Source organism: Podarcis pityusensis (assembly GCF_964106645.2).
Source record: "Podarcis pityusensis genome assembly, chromosome: 6".
Lineage (NCBI taxonomy): Eukaryota > Metazoa > Chordata > Lepidosauria > Squamata > Lacertidae > Podarcis > Podarcis pityusensis.
In genome coordinates this window covers 71,690,019-71,704,904 of record NC_138030.1, presented here as the reverse complement: position 1 = coordinate 71,704,904, position 14,886 = coordinate 71,690,019, and the positions used below count along the sequence as shown (strand labels likewise).

General features: G+C 42.7%; 1 long non-coding RNA gene across 2 annotated transcripts; it reads right to left on the bottom strand.

Annotated features, from left to right (window-relative positions):
* Nucleotides 1–3,755: 3,755 nt before the first annotated feature.
* LOC308478788 lies at nucleotides 3,756–12,860 on the bottom strand. 2 transcript variants are annotated; one of them, XR_013987274.1, is made up of 4 exons: nucleotides 12,656–12,860; nucleotides 12,374–12,413; nucleotides 6,517–6,757; nucleotides 3,756–5,008 (listed from the first exon to the last, which is right to left on the bottom strand). It is a non-coding gene; the product is annotated as an uncharacterized lncRNA (long non-coding RNA). The 2 variants fall into 2 exon arrangements; XR_013987275.1 differs by lacking the exon at nucleotides 6,517–6,757.
* Between the last annotated feature and the right edge of the window lie 2,026 nt (nucleotides 12,861–14,886).

Genomic DNA, 14,886 nt, shown 5'->3' with positions numbered 1-14,886 from the left:
ATGTTGTTTATTTCCTTGACATCCGATGGGAGGGCGTTTCACAGGGTGGGTGCCACTACTGAGAAGGCCCTCTGCCTGGTTCTCTGTAACCTCGCAATGAGGGAACTGCCAGAAGTCCCTCGGAGCTGGATCTCTGTCCGGGCTGGATGATGGGAGTGGAGATGCAGGGCCAAAGTCATCCACATGGCATGCTATATCTCCATGATAAATGGGACTTCATGAAATGGCCATCATCTGATAGACACAATTGTCATAGGATCAATATAGTCCTTTGAATCTAGGGGAGTCATGACACTGGAGGTACGACTTTATGTGAACAATATCTTATGTGTAACTTGTGCTATTATTTTCTTTGGTAGAAACCAAAATATTACAAATAGAAATGGTAGGCAAGTACCACATGGCAAATGTGCAATTCTTTTCTGCGCGAAGGATGCAGTTGCCTCTGATCAGTTTGCTTTGAGTTCATCCACTCATTTCCACAGGCAGATTGACACATCTGTCATTTATTTGCCTTAAATTGTTTTGGAAGCGCGACATTTCTGCCGTGTGTGCAATTCTCCTTTGCAAATGGGAGCTACCTTACAAGTCTGGGTGGCAAGATGGTTTTGCCACAACTTTAATACATTTGGCTGCCATGGGAATTAGAAACAATCAGGCAAAGTGTGTGTTCTTGTCCACCCAGGAAAGGAAACTAGGTAGGAGGAGAGGTCTGAGCTCTCTTTCGAAACTGTGAAGTCAAACCAGAAAGAGATTGTCATTGGTGTCACTAAATAATGCTATGGGAAGCAGCCTTCATTTCGACAGCGTATTTTTGCATTACAGTTTCCTGAGAACCACTGTATTGAAGGTTTGTCCCTCTAAAGCAGAACATGACACAAGGTTTGCTCGGGATAACTTTGTCAGGGCTCTAAGGAGTTTTCAGTATCCAGGTTTTCTGCTTTTGATATCTTGGTAAAACTCTCTTTGTGTCCATATTCCAGTCTAGGGTCATAGAATCATAGAATCATAGAGTTGGAAGAGACCACAAGGGCCATCAAGTCCAACCCCCTGCCAAGCAGGAAACACCATCAGAGCACTCCTGACAAAGAGAAGAGACATGGCGGTGGTACCTTCTAAAGCTAAGAAGTTGAAGACTGATTTTCATGGAAGTGTGGGGTTAATGTGAGTGTAGTTGACTGGATAGAGAACTTGTGTGATGAGTCCAGAACAATCATGGCAGAGGGTAGAACTCCTTCCCACATACAGAGGTCTTGATTCTGATTTTAATATCAGATACAGGGAACTGTGGGAGGTGAGAGTGTTGTTGAATTCACATCCTGCTTGTGGACATGATCCCATGAGCATCTGGTTGGCCACTGTGATAACAGGATAATGGACTGATTGGGCCACTGGCCTGATCCAGTGGATTCTTCATATGTTCTTATTCCCTCCCTCCAGACAAGTGCTATCTAGAAAGGGAGGAGGAAAATCAAGATTTCAAAGAGAGATCTTAGAAGATAATATTAAATTATTGTTGAAAATGTATAATTTGCTCCTGGAATGGGATACCAAAGATGAACAGGTCAAATCTGCAATGTTACAATGGGCCAAAGATATGGGACATAATATACAAATGACAGACTGGGAGAGGCTATGGAAAACAGATCTGAAATTTATGGCATGTTCTTTATTGAAAGAAAATTATATGAAATGATGTACCGGTGATATTTGACCATGGCTAAATTAGCAAAAATGTATAGAACAAGTACTAATATATGCTGGAAAAGTAAAGAAAAAGAAGGTACCTTTTGTCATATGTGGTGGACACACATAAAACTATAAAAAAGGGAAATGATATATAATGAAATGGAAAAAATGTTTAAAATAACTTTTGTTAAAGTTTTTATTAGGAATTATAGGTACCAAGATTCCAAAGGACTAGAGGAAACTGTGAATGCTACAACGGCCGCTCAGAAGTTACTAGCTCAGAGATGGAGGAAGAGACAGCCCCGACCAGAGAAGAATGGCAAACCAAGTTGATGGATTATGCCGAAATGGCAAAATTAACTGGGAAGCTGAGGAATCAAGAAGACAAGAAATTTAAAAAAGAATGGAAAATGTTCATAATGTATATACAAAATCATTGTCAAACAGGCCAAAACATTAGCAGGATTTTAAATACACTTGTAATGTACTAAAACGTATAGATAACTTAGGAAATTGGAGAAGTACTGATATGCAGTTGAAAATAGAATCAAAAGGACCCATGGAAGAGATGAGGGAAAGTCAGGAGATTCAGAGTAATCTCGATATTTGGACTTTGCACTGTTTTATGTTGCATGTTTATACAGTGGTACCTAGGGTTACATACGCTTCAGGTTACAGACTCCGCTAACCCAGAAATAGTGCTTCAGGTTAAGAACTTTGCTTCAGGATGAGAACAGAAATCGTGCTCCGGTGGCACGGCAGCAGTGGGAGGCCCCATTAGCTAAAGTGGTACTTCAGGTTAAGAACAGTTTCAGGTTGAGGGGCCACTAGGGGCGCATCGGAAGATGGCTGACAATAACATCTCTCCGACCCACACGAGGTAATTAGGAGGCTGTGATGGGAGTAAATAGCCTCCCTACCCCCCAAGGTTGTGGGGGGGGGCTGCCCTTGCCTGCTGTGCCCTATACCACCCCCGAATTTGTGGGGATGGGGGCACTAGGCACAATGCCCTCCTGTGGATCTCGGCGCTCCTGGACGCTGTCCCTGATTCGCGCCACTAGCTGCAAGAACTTCAAAAGAAACAATTAGGAGGAAGCGAATGCACATATTTCAAGGAAGGAGGGGGAGTAAAGACTGCTAACTGAAGAGATCTCTGATAAACAAGACGAGTCGGAGGAACAAGATAAATCATGAGAAGAAACACCAAGGCTTGGTACGGCAAAGGGCTGAAGGGGGGAGGGGGGAAAACTTTCCTTTCTCCTCCTCTATGTGATTAACCAAGAATCCCTCCCCCCCCCCAAGTCAAAATGTCGTTTTAATGACTTAAGCTGTGGATTTATGACTGTTGGAGATAAATTTTCTAACTAAAGCATGTTTTAAGAAGATCGTGCAAAGTATAAGAGCTTTGGAATGACGCAGTTAAAAATACCGTCACCATGTTGGCAAGTTCTGTCGGAGGACTTAAGTCTGGGAGGAGAAATAGAGCTGCTTTTATATTTTGGATGTGACAACTCAGAGGGACTTAAGAGCGACAGTTTTGCAAGATTAATGATGGAAAGAGCGATGTTATTTATGAAAGTGATGATATATGGAAACCATCTTGATATGAGGATTGGACGAACGGAAAAATTCACATAGGATTATAATTGGTGTTTATCTGCTTAAGGAGATTATCAGAAGAGATCATAAAGAAAAAAGAAAAAAAATATACGAACAAGATGAGATGTGGAAACAGCAAGATAAGACTGGACAGAATTATGAACTTTATGAACTTTATTTGGACTGATTTGGATATTAACGCAGTAGCAAGATGATGATCGGAATCCCCCTTCGGAACTTGAAATATGGGTCCCCTCAACAAAAATTTAAAATTCGGCTTTGTAATTCGGAATTTATGTGATGTGATTTAATTTGATTTGATTGGTCGGTTAATAATTTTTTTTTTTTAAAAAAAGAACAGTTTCAGGTTAAGAACGGACCTCCAGAACGAATTAAGTTCTTAACCCGAGGTACCTCTGTATTTGAAAACCAATAAAAAAATAGAAAGGGAGGAGGAATAGTCACATTAAATACAATGACACATTTAACATCACATCTAGTTGGGTACTCTGATACTCTTTATCATCTTGATAAAGTGGGATATAATATGGTAAGTTGAAACAGTCCAAGGCCACAAGGCTGTATCCATGAGTGAGAGGATCAGGGGCTGAATGGACACATGAAATAATATAAGAAGGGTCCTCCTGGATCAGGCCTACGGCTCATCTTCACCAATGTGCTGTCCTCACAGTGGCCAATCAGATGCCCCAGAACAGGATCTGTGCATCAGTATCCTTCCCACTTGTGATTCCCAGCAGCTGGTATTCAGAGGCATATTGCCTCCAATGGCTAGTAGCCATTGAAAAAAGCCATCACTTCTTATTTATTGTGCGAACCCATCCAAGCTCCTGGCATGTTCATAGCCCGTAATATTTTTTTTTTTTTTTTAATGGGAAGGCTGCCATTTCTGAGGCCATCAGGAGTCAAAGGCATAATTTGAAATGATAAACATCTCCATTTCAAGGCACAAGTTACTTTGCATAGTTAATATCACTATAATTAGTCATAGTTCTTGTAATTTATTGGAAAGGATGCTCAGCCCCTCTAGTGTACTACAGTGATGAATGTCGGTAGTGCAACTTTGGAAGCTGGAATCAAGAAAATTAGTAACAGTTGGAGAATTAGCATGTAAATCAATAATATCCTTTCTCTAGCATCTTGAGAAGCTGGGGGTATAGATCATATGCTGCAAAACGAAAAGGAACACGAAAAGTTACAATCGTAGCCTTCTCTGAACGATTATGGCTGCTTTTGCAGAAAGCTTTATTTTCCTTTTTTAAAAAATAAAAAAAGAGAAAACCTTTAGCAAATATTTAAACTATGTATAACTAGTCGCAAATAAATTAAGCTGGTTTTATGCATTCTCTCTAATGAGAAGGGCACCACATTTATTGAAAATGTGATTAGTATTATTCATTAAGCAACAACAACGAAAATCCTCATTTGTATCTTATTATCACTATTCTGCATAAACTAACACAATTTGTCACGAACTCCCTCATTTGCTGTATCCTCAAAAAAGCAGATTATGCTTATTTTTCATTTGGACAGTGGAAAATCAAGCCAGGTGTTTGGCAGCACCAGAGTGTTCAGGTGTAACTGTGCCAGTGATGGTACATTACTAGCAGCGTGGATGAAGAATGAGGCATGGAGAATCATGGGACTGAGGTGCCTGGAGGCCCTTCCCTTCAGAGTGGTCCTGCTGATGAGACAGGTGTTCCTGTAAAAAAAAGAGAGAGAGAGTGAAACTTTGTTTTTGTTTTTTTGTAAAGTCAGCCTTTCACCTTCAACTAGAAAGCAAAAGTGCTAATGACTGAGCTGATGGGTCTCCGTTGTTATTATTCTGCTTTAAAATTCAAACATCTTCAGCAGGCTAATATATAATACATGTTTTCTGTGGTGATTAGGAGCAATACAGATGAGGGCCCACCTATTCCTTGTGTGGGGTGGGCGGGTGGGCAGAGTGGGGTGGGATGCTACCCCACATCGTTTCAGGCTAGGGCCTTCTCTCTGCTTCTCAGGTGAGGATAACTCCAGACCCTCCAAGTGTCCCTATTTTCCAGGGACAGTCCTGGATTTACAGACGCCATCCCAGTTTCTGATTTGATCCTGGAATGTCCCACTTTTCCTTAGGACATACCTATTTTCCTCAGAGAAATGTGGGAGGGTATGGAGTTATGCAACCCCAGAGCCAAGGAGATAAGTAACTATACAACCTTTAGAAGACAACTGAAGACAGCCCTATATAGGGATTTTTTTAAAAAAAAATATTTTATGTTTTGTTATGTTTTTATATAAGCTGGAAGCCACCTAGAGTGGCTGGGGCAACCCAGTCAGATGGGTGGGTAATAATAATAATAATAATAATAATAATAATAATAATATGTCCCTATTTTCAGCAGAGAAATGTTGGAGGGTATGTAACTCTATCATCACAATCTCACTTCCATTTCTTTCACCCTTTGAAACCACCCCACTTCCTTTACCCTTCCTCTTCCACTTTTAGGCATTGATAGTTATATCATTTGCTTTTGCGTGTTCAGACCCAGAAACCTCCCCCCTAAATAAATTCACACATGACTCAAATTTTAGTTTTGGTGTTTGGCAGAATTTAGGCCACAACTTTATTGATTACAGAAAGTGAGTGGTTGCATAGGCTCTGGTTCGACTGGCTCCCTGCACTCTTGCAGGCAGCGCTGACCCAGGGCACCAGCATAGGTCAGCCAAGCGTGAACACCTGGGAAGATGAAAAGCCGGGGACAGACTCTGTTCACCACCTAGATGCCCCCCTGGACTCAGGTATGGGCACAACCCCCTCTCAGGGGTTGACCAAACCAGTTGAGTCCCTGGATTCCTTTAACGGAATACCCTTCACATAGGGGTGGCGAGACCGCTCCCCCATCCCTACCACCTGAACCAGTGCCTATCCACAACCTTACAAGTTGTGACGATTTGTTACACGGCAACATTTGGAATCCCAAATGGCAACAGCCAATCAGCCAAGTGGGGAAATTCCTACTGTGCCCCTGTCCCAATGACAGACGACACACGACAGCATAGCAAGGTCAATCGCACAAATCCCTAAAATTAGGGAGAGGTGGGTGGGTGTTCCGAATGCATGAGCCAAAAGAGGAAGCTTAGGGTCATATGCATGGGTATAAATAGGTCCTTCAATCCATTTGGACTGTGCCCCATTGGTCAGATTGAACCCAACATCGAGGAACCTACCAATCGGCTGTTGTGGCAAACCAATCCAACCCACCCACAACACAGGAGGTCAGTCTCCAGGTGTCACCGCAACACGTGCCCTCTTTTAGGGAGGACATGATCTCTCCTGCAGTACCAAATTTGGGAAGTAATGTGGCCAGGCGTCTTGCTGTACAGAGGGCTGTTCTCTGTTAGATGAACTTTCAGAGCACAGCCCTTTATTTTCAGGAGTCTTCTGTCTGAAGGACTGCCTGGTCCAAGTCTGGTTAAAAGAAAAAAACAAGGAAAACAGAGAGTGAAAGCCTTGAAGTTGCCCGTCAACAGTTAGCATCTGGATAGTAGTCCAACTGGCCATCTCCAATGCATGCAGATGTTATTCAAATCTATGACTACTTTTGCTCTCATTTGTGTGTGTGATACATTTTCTCTTTTCTGGTCATTTTAGGTGGAGGATTTGTGCTCTCAGTGACCCGCTCTTAATTATTCGGCAGTGAGGATGAAGACACAGTGCCAACTCACAGCATTTGAGTGGTAAATAGCAGGCCACAACTTTATTAAATGCTTGGACATATAAGTTTATCATGCAGCAGGTCTCCTTGCAGAAGAAGGAGATGCAATTGTCACCACTGTGCAACATCAAAGCCTTTCACCCTCCCTGTTGAACAGCTGATAGAGGAACCCAGAGGAGCATATAAACTCTAGCAGTGAGTTGCCTCTGGCCTGTGGACCAAAATTCCTCACCTCTGCCCTAAGACATGGTGAGCCCTAACATTTGCTGTGTGTGACAGTTGGATCTAGGACATGGACTTGATAGTTTTTAATTATGATTAATGGAGTTACTTAATGACATTACTTGGTGTTTGTTTTAATAGCAGAGCTACGAAAATGCAACATAGCAGTCTGCTGAATTAGGAGTGAAACTTGCGCATAGACTATGGACCAAAGTAAACAGATGTTGTGGAAACAATATATTATTATGAACTATTTAAAGGTCTTCTCATTCTTGAATGTCTAAGATAACAGGGCTGAGGGCTGGAAAAGGTTTAAGGAGGAAATGCAGCTGTTTCTGATAGCCATTCAGTCAGTTGATACTCTAGATCAGCAGAAGATAGCCATTTCCCCTCTGAATCTTGTTAGAGCCCAGGCATTAAGTGCTTACAATTCATTGGAGCTGTCTTCTGAGGGGAGAGTCAGTTATGATTTTGGTGATGCAAAATATGAGGAGTATTGCCTAATGAAACCATTGGAAAGCCACCTCTTTTGTTCTCAAGATCAGGAAGGAAGACTGCTGTAGTCTTGTCAGATTGGAAAGCTAAATAAATGTCTGGACATGGAACTTTGGAGAGTTAAGGAACTCTTCTAAGAGATCAGATTGGGCACCGGCTATTCATAGGCCTGGTTTGCATAACATGTTGAGTCAAGCTATGGCTTACTGGGACCACGTGAACATGCACACTCATGGAGAGGAGCATGCTTTGATCCTCCTTGGGCCTTTTTACCATCAAACCACATTGAGTTAAAGCAAGGTTTGGCTTAATGTCTCATTCAGACCTGGGTTTGTGGTTCAGCAGTCTCCTTACTAACCTCAAGCTGTAGACAATAACAGACCTTGGCTGTAGCTCATAGCTGTGAATAGAGAGCTTAACCATGAGTCCCAGTTTGAAGGACACATTAAGCCGATCCTTGGTTTAGCTCCGTGAATTTTGGGAGCAAAAAGGACTGGGGATAGCAGCCGTGAGCAACTCTGCAGGAGCCCACATGTTTACTTGGCCTCAATAAGCCATAGTTTAGCTTACCATGTGGCACAAACCAGGCCATAGGCTGCTACCAGAGGAACCTAATTTGGGTCTTTCAGTTTGTAGACAAGGATGAGATGGGACTCTCTGAGGAGGAGACTAATCACAGTAAAGGCGAAAGAGTCAGAGAGAAGAAGGAAAGGGTCTGTTGTCCCGCATCTGAAGATAAAGGCTTAAACATGTCTTCCCTCACACTCGAGTGCTGACCCAGATTTCTCCCTTCCCCACAGCTGCTATTTGGGAGGGAAAGAAAGAAAGAAAGAAAGAAAGAAAGAAAGAAAGAAAGAAAGAAAGACACAAGTTGGACTAGATGATCCCTTCCAACTCTACAATTCTGTTTCTATGATTCTATGAAGTTACTTGATGAGCAACATGTCTGGTTTGGCTCTAGGCCTGTCAAGATTCCAAGAGTGCATACCAGAGAGACTAGACTAAACTAGAGCAGTTCATAATTTGCAGAAGTTCTTTAGCACCTGAGCTTTATGTTTGCTGTTCTATAGTGCTTGTAAACAGCTACCTAAAGCAGAAGATGTGATGCTATTAGTTAGTGTTGCTCAAGAGATTAGAATCTTGATGAGTTTTGATTATAATTGCTGCATGTGATGATGGCGAATCATTGAATCATAAAGCTGGAAGGGACCTCAAAAGTAACATAGTCCAACTCTCTGCTGATGTAGGAAATCAAGTACCACTTTGTTTATATAGTGTATTTATATACCCTTTATTTATACAGCAGCACCGTTGGTGTGTATGGAGCTTTACTGGGCATTATGTGGAACTTTCACTCAAGACTTGGGGTCTGTGTAACTCTCACTTTATAAAGTTACTTCGTAGTTACTGCAATGGTACAGAGGTATAACATAACCATGCTCAGTGCTCCACCAGATGCAGTGGTGCCATTATGGAGCCCCCATACAAAATCATTTCATGGTGAGTGATAACCCCACATAGAAGGTTCATAGGCTTTCCTGTGGTTGTCATCACACTTGTTTTGGAGGAGAGTGAGCCCAGTAGGCTCAAAGTCTTCACTTAATTCAGAGATAGGGAACCTGTGGCTCTCTAGATGCTGCTGGATGGCAACTCACATCCTCCATCACCTTTGGTCATGCAGACTGGAAGCTGATGGAAGACAGAGTTCCAATAACTTCTGGAGGGTCTCAGATTTACCATCTCTGATCTATCACAACAACTGTCCAGCATGTTCCTGTTCCCTCTCTGATTTCTGTGACCCAGGTTGCAGCCTGTTTACTTCCCTGCCATGCAGATCAATGGAAGCCACTGGGGATGTAGTTTTGATCTCCATGTGCATAGCTCAAACCTGTGTTTCCATCCTTGGTCATGCCACCTGTAATAAAATGTCAAGAGTAGGAAACAAAATGGTGGCAACTGGCTTACGTAGCTAGCTCACTGGAAATAATTTGTTATGGTAGGTTGTTTTTTTTTAATCAATTCCTTGCAGTAAAGGCCAGTGATATGCAGATGGGGACACGGAAGGTGTGTCATTGCTCCCTTATGATTGGTAACAGCGGGTAAGAGCCAATTAGTTTGGTTTCCTTAAAAAAAAAATAATCTAGCAATTTTAATTAGAGTCTGTGTCCCCCCCCCACCTTCTGAGATGCCAGACCCTTAATGGGGGAGAAGGAAAACTTCTGTTACCTCTGCAGTCATTAGACTTGGAAATACAGAGTCACTTTTCTAGCCTGGAGCCAGAAGGTGGGCTATCTCGAAGGCAGGGTTGATCGCTTTTGAATACCGCATGAAATCTATAGATACAAGGCTGGTGTCATATGACAAGAAGCCTTAAGCAGATGGATGACAGTGTGTGCACTATAGGCTGCTGTTAATTTACTAGCTAGAGATAATGCATCTTTAAAATTAAAAAAAAAATGAGTCACTGCAAAACAGACTGAGGCTATAGCTTGCAGATTGTAGAACTTAGATGGGGGGGTTGCGATAGAGGTCGCATGTGTAGTTATGAAAGTTACATTAAAAATAAAATAAAATGAAGGGCACTATAATTTTTTCATAGTTTGAGCTTTTGTGGATTAAGTCAAAATGTGAACTTTGCTTAGAGAAAGGTTCAGAAAGTGGTGTGTGTGTGTTTTTTAAATGTGTGCCAATTACCGTGGAGCTAAAACGACACAGACTTGTTAGTTTTTACTTACCAGGTTTAAAGGAAATTAATAAAAGAAGCTGGCTTAACAGCGTAACTGAATGATATAATTTCTGTTTAGTTAGGCTGCCTCTGCTCAGAAATGCTTGAAGTTGATCTTTTGCAAATTCCTGAATGTTCTGACACAGTTCTTGGCTAAAACACACATACATACGAAATAAATTTTAAATTGCTTATTTGGAGAGAGAAACTAGGTCTAGAAATGCATATTGTGTGAGAAAATATATTGAGGTACGTGCATATTAAGTGAAAATATTGCTTTTTCATGGAAATTTTCATTTGGATGGAAACAACGGTTCTGAACACAGATAGTGGGGTCCTTGGATAGCTGTCAAGCTCAGTAGCGATGGTCTCTCCTGTCACTATTCCAAGCACTTGACATTGGAGAGAACCATTTGAATTTCTCACAAAGGCCCTGATATAGCTTCACTGTACAGTTGGTGTCACCAGTGTGGTACCCAGAAGGCAAGGCAGCCAGAGCTTCCTAGCATGCCTTGTCAAGCTGACTGTTGTTGTTAAGAAAGGAAGCTGGTGGGGAAGAAAGGGGTCTTGTTGCTATCTGGTAAGTTTCAAGGTGGTAGTGGAGCACTGGGGAGTGCTACCCATTTTAATTTTGGGTGCATGCGATTTTGTGGGTTTTGCGTGCGGATTGGGTATGCGGTTGTCGCACACCACCCCAATCTCTGAACCGTGTGAGAATCCAGGGCACTTACCCAAGATTTGGCTTCCTTGGAATGAGCGACAGTGGAGACCGAGATGTCTTTAGGATATATGGTTTATGTACATCTAACGCAACCTGTTTTGAATTATGGTGCTGGAGGAGACTCTTGAGAGTCCCATGGACTGCAAGAAGATCAAACCTATCAATTCTGAAGGAAATCAGCCCTGAGTGCTCACTGGAAGGACAGATCCTGAAGCTGAGGCTCCAATACTTTGGCCACATCATGAGAAGAGAAGACTCCCTGGAAAAGACCCTGATGTTGGGAAAGATGGAGGGCACAAGGAGAAGGGGACGACAGAGGACGAGATGGTTGGACAGTGTTATAGAAGCGACCAACATGAATTTGATGAAACTCCAGGAGGCAGTGGAACACAGGAGTGCCTGGCGTGCTCTGGTCCATGGGGTCACGAAGAGTCGGACATGACTAAATGACTAAACAACAACAACAACGCAACCTGAGTATGTGGTGGAGTGGCTCACAGTGTTCACACCCCAAGGTGGTCTTGCTTCCCCCATAGCTGCTGTAATGAGCACCGTGAGGTTTGAGGGAACCAGGGCCTGGTCGTGCTTGCCTTAGGGGAATCGGGTGGAGGCCGGCAAGTGCAGTCATCTGATGAGATGCTCTGCAGCTGGGGGCAAGCTCAGGAAGTCTATATAAGGTCGTGGTTCCCAATGTGGGACACATGCCCCACAGAGGGGCAATTTGATTTTTAAGGGGGATAATTCGAGAATGAGATATTAACAGGGAATGGCCTTTTAGGTTTCCTCCATGTGAATAGGAGTTCACTTTTTGAATAATAAGAATTATATGTCACGGGGGGTGGGGAGGCATCAGGATTTTATAGATGCTTAGGTGGGGCATTGCCAAAACAAGGTTGGGAACCACTGATATAAGGCCTGCATTTCGCCCTTGGTCTTTGCCACAGCAACATGGTCTTATGCCAAGCTGTAGCCTGCTTCTGCTTCTGCTCCTGCATCCTGACCTCCTCTGTTCCTGACCATGGACCCACCAGTTGGACTGCCTCTGCTACCTGCACCACCGCCTGTACCTCAGTTTTGGCGTGCCAGCCCTGAACTCTTGCTGCTCACACCTCAGATCATGACAGCTGCAGCCTTGGATTCCAGCAGAAATCAAGCACATCTCTCCCTCACAGACTTCAGCCTGCTTCTAACTTCTAGCTTACTCACATAGCACTGGCCTTTGTCCTTCTCGCCAACAGCCAGTTGACTGGGGGCACCCATTTGTCGTCTGTGTCAAGTGCTGTTGTGGTTGCTCGAGAGCAAACAGGCAAGACTCCAACCTGTCTTTTCCAGGCTTTATTGTTAAAACGGACTTTTTACCGTGCAGAGTGTCGCAAATCCGTTTCTGCTCAGTCGCTAGCAGAATCTGGGCGTGGCTGGTCCTTGTACCTCCCCCAGCATAACAGTCATGTGACCCCCATTCTTCTCCTACCCTCTCTGCGCCGGAACCTACTGTGCAGAGTGGGCGCTGGCAAAGGGGTGTTTCCCTCCTCTCCGGTTTGCTCAGGCTCGTTGTTGGGGCTCTCCCTAGCATCTCCTGGCCCTTGCATCCCCTCCCCGCTGGAGGCGGGGCTTTCCTCCTTGCCCAAGGAAGAACTGCTTCGCAAGATCTTGGGAGGCTCCCTGTAACACAACTGCCCTTCCACCTCTCGCCTCTGAGCTGATGGCAGTTCCCTGACGCTCTGATATGGAGTCACTTCCTTTGTGACCTCAACAACCCATGCTTAGGCCACTACCAAGAATCTGGCCTGACTATTCCAGCAATCAAATCCTTGTGGGATCCAGGAATTGGAAGGGACTCAGGCATACAGCTTAACCACCACCACTCCCCAAACTCACAACCCTATTTCTCCCAGGGTGTGTTTGTTTAGGGTTTTTTGAGTAGCGGTGGAAGAGAATGGTGCCTGACTGGGTTTGTGTGGGCAGTTTGCTTTTTCTGAAAGGGAGGGGTGGGTATGCCCATGAGTTTTTCAGATTTTGAAATGGGTTGATGGTTGGCAAATACTAGAGTATTGTGGGAAATCAAAATGCCCCCTACAGTGGAGTCAAAATCAGCATAGTTTGAGGGCCTATCAGAGCAATGGGAACAGTGCCAACCACAATCAGTTTCCGATTTTGATTCATGGTATCCTATAATTTAGTGTATATAACATAACACATGGCACAACATAAAATGATCAAAAATACAGAAGCTCCTTTGTATTGATTGGTTTGACTTAATTTTTTTATATATATAAAAGAAGGTAATCATTTAAAAATGCAGATGTTGCTGTCCCAAGGAGTTTACAGTTGAATTGTCAAGAGCAAGAAAGGCTGTGAATGGACAGAAATGAGAAAGGAATAGAAAGGCCAGGGTGAAGAATGAATTAGAGTAAGAAAAAGCAGTCAGATTGTTTGCCATCTGATCTATACTTCAGTTGAGGCAAAGCTGGTTGATTTCATCTCATCGAAGCACATGGGATTAATTTGGTTCAAAGGCAGTTATTTTTTTTCTGAACTGGGCCCACCCCGTTAAGTTTAACTGTAAACTTGTTGACAAGAATGAGACTACATCAGTATAAATCAGTGCTTGAGCTTAGCTAGGTCATAGATCAGGTTGTAAAGCAATTATATTCATACAGGATTAGATACTTAGAAGATGCTCATTCTTTTCCTCATCCACTAAAAAACCCCAACAACTCCCGAACTCAAGAAATTCTTGTATGGTACTTTTTTTTAATGAAGTTTTAAGCTACGGTGAATGCAGCTAGTTAAGGTCATGATTTCATAGACAACCTTGATTTTGATTTGCAGTTGTAGCTTTTAAACAATGCAATTTAAAGCTTAAAAAAATTATGGCATTTTACCTTCAATGTAGAATTTTCCTGGCTCTGAAGCATTTTGCAATCATGTGTAGTTTAGAGCTGGTATTGAAAATACTGTGCATTAACAATGGAATCATTGTTGCAGTTTGATATCCTACTTTTCTCGTGCAATATTCAAGATGACATTAATTCTGAGCGTATAACTTCAAATGTCACGCTAAAAAATTTAATGCCTGCATAAGGTCAGTAATTTAAACAAAAGGAAATGTGCTTTTTGCTGTATCTACCAAACATAGAGGTCAGCACAAGATCCACTAGATCAAGTAAATATAACTTACTGATGTAGTATTACAAATTAACTTAAGAACTAGAGGAACAAATGGTTGCCTCTTTTCCTTTTCGCAACTGCTGCCATGCTCATCTCTTTCTTTGTTTCTTTTTAATTTGTGGGTGAATTGAGTGCTCATTAAAAGAAAGGGCTGGATTGTAGCGATAACCAGGAACTTGTGCTATGGCTCTTCAGACACTTCAGTCATATTTATGCATTCATGGGAGCAATGGTTTCGAAATGCTGGATTATTTGTAGAGCTTCTTTTTATGGGCGCGTGATCCTATTATGGAATGGAAGGCATTTTTTGTAACCCGTAAGAAATGAGCCCACAATGATCGTATTAATCCCATTTCTTGATGGCGCAAGCTATTCTTATATTTTCTAAAGTTAATTAGTTCTTCTTTATGGGAACGCCCATGATGCAGCTGTACCGTGATCAATAAAAGGCCATGGAAGTGAGCAACAGGGCACTCATAGAAGATACCTGGAACACCCATTTCTAACAATCGTAGCACTGAAAGCTAGCAAAGTAATGATTGCCTTCA